The sequence below is a fragment of the Echinops telfairi genome, unplaced genomic scaffold (genome assembly GCF_000313985.2).
Source record: "Echinops telfairi isolate 266 unplaced genomic scaffold, ASM31398v2 ScPeMD7_7458;HRSCAF=8496, whole genome shotgun sequence".
Classification (NCBI taxonomy): domain Eukaryota; kingdom Metazoa; phylum Chordata; class Mammalia; order Afrosoricida; family Tenrecidae; genus Echinops; species Echinops telfairi.
Window position 1 is genome coordinate 15,769,672 of NW_022111358.1, and position 2,213 is coordinate 15,771,884.

Consider the following 2,213-nt stretch of genomic DNA (forward strand, 5'->3'; position numbering starts at 1 on the left):
TCCAGCTTCCGGAAGAGGACCGCTTCACTCTCTCTGAACAAAGGTCGACCGTGGTACCATACTGCATAACAATAAGCCAGAGTGTGTTTTCCTGAGGAAAAATAAAGATAAGGCAGTGTCTTATTTTCTGGGACACATGGTAGATAACAAAGGAGTTGCAGCTGGCTGGCCTGGGGGTTCCGAGAGGCGACAGTAACCCTTCCGCAAAGCGCTCTGCCCCGGGCACTGCTTGATGGAGGCTGAATTCGTATGGAGTCATACATGGATTTAGGTGTTGCACTGTGGATCACACATCGGCTTTTGTAAATTTAGTGCTCTGAAATTTAAGCTCTAATACATAGTCTGTACCCACATTTTTTTCATGGCAATGTTGTTAATACTTGGTGTAATTTTGTAAGTTCTTAATCTTCAGAATATTTTTGACATTCTGAATTTCGCACATCTTTATATTCAGTAAATCTCAATCAATTAATATTATTGGCTTAATATGATTTTTGTTTTAACACGGGAGACAGCAACCCTTGACAGAAGTTTAGATGATGGATTTAAATTCGTCATCAAAGGGGGCAATGGTGAGCGTGTGGAGAGGGAACAGTGTGTGCAGAGGACTTGTGGCCGAAAGGAATAAAGTATGCCGATTAAGAGGAATTGAAGAGATGGATAAGTGGGGCCACACCAGGCAAGGCCCGGTTAGCTGTGTAAACTTTTGTCTTTGGCACAAGGCTGAGAAGCAGGGGAGTAATAAGTTGTTCTGCTTATTTATTGTACATTGGTGTGGGGTGAGGAGAGCCCCCCACAAATCATCACAGGTCCGGTAGGCACAATTGTACAGCGATGATAAGTAAAGATTGTAGTAAAGTCATAGAGAGCGTGCGAGGTAGAGGAGAGATTGGAATAATGGAGTCCGACACAATTCATGGTAGCATGCTCACCTCAGCCCCGCTTGGCAGTCCTCATGGGGGGAGCCCAGGCGCGGGAGCAGGAGAGAGCCCCAATTTTACTGCTAACCAAGGGTTCTATCTCCTTCCGGGGGCATGGTTACAGGTAGCCACACGTCACAGGAAGGGGCAGTACAATAGGCAAACACATTGTAGGAAGGGGATCTATGATAGGCATGAGCGTGACAGGAAGGGGATGAGCTAGGGGTGTGCCCATAGGAATGGGAAGGTCTAGGGGTATACATGTGACAAGATGGGCGGACCCTCGATCCATGATGGCAGCCTAACCTTGGTCATCCTTGGGCGGGCTTGACCTCTGGTGTCTCCTACAAGGAAACAGACAACTACTATCCTTATCAGAAGGGAGTGGGCCCTACTTGTTGATGGCTGATAGTTCTTAGGGAGAATGACCCCTAATCTACTGATGACCTCCAAGTGTACAGGCATTCGCAGCAGCTAAGTTTGGCATATATTTGGGGGAGATAACTTGGGAGAAATCCTTCTGTTTCTCACACATTTGATTACTCAAAATTCAAAATATGATGATTAAATTTGTAATGAAATCTAGAGCGATATGGCTCGGGTCACCCCTCGCCGAGTCGACGCTGTTGGTCCGTGTTTTCCGGGAGAGAATCTGCGTTTTGCGGGGTTCGCCACTGAAGCGCCCCGGGCGCGCTCCGTATGGGCGCGCTCCACCTGACGCCGCGGGACGGCCTGCGTGCTGGCGGGAGCGCGAGGGGTGGGGCCTAGCAAGCCGCGTGTGATTGGCTGTTGGGCAGGCGTATGTTAATATAGCAGTAACTTAATGAAATATTTTTGGAAGCTCAAAAGTGCAAAAATGCGTTGTCTAACTTTAGCACTTAAGTAGAAGACTTAAGAAAACATTATGCTTATATTTTTGAGAGAAATGATGACACTTAAGAAAGCTCGTCATCACTCTAATATGTGTGGATTTTGCTCACTCCGGAGAGGCTGGGTCTTTAACACTAAGACTATACTTTCAGGGATCATTTCTATAGTTCGTGACTAGAGAAGTTTCTCTGACCGTGTAGAGCACCGAAAACCACGAGGAGGAGGCGCAGCATTCTCTCCTGAGCGTGAAGCCGGCTCTCGGCGCTGCCTCACTGCAGCTGCCGCTTGCCATTGATGATCGTTCTTCTCCGCCCTCGGGCGGAGTGAGAGGGAGAGAGTGCAGTCTGAGTGGCTTTTCAGTGTCTTAGAATGACCTTTTTGGCTTAGTTTTTTGGTGCCATTGCATGTAACGCCGTGTTCCCA

The 2,213-nt window shown here is 47.8% G+C and overlaps 1 non-coding gene across 1 annotated transcript; it reads left to right on the plus strand.

Moving 5' to 3' along the window:
• Window positions 1-1,926: 1,926 nt before the first annotated feature.
• On the plus strand, window positions 1,927-2,143 carry LOC115873000. Its single transcript, XR_004048178.1, has one exon. It is a non-coding gene; the product is annotated as a small nucleolar RNA U3 (small nucleolar RNA).
• Window positions 2,144-2,213: the final 70 nt, after the last annotated feature.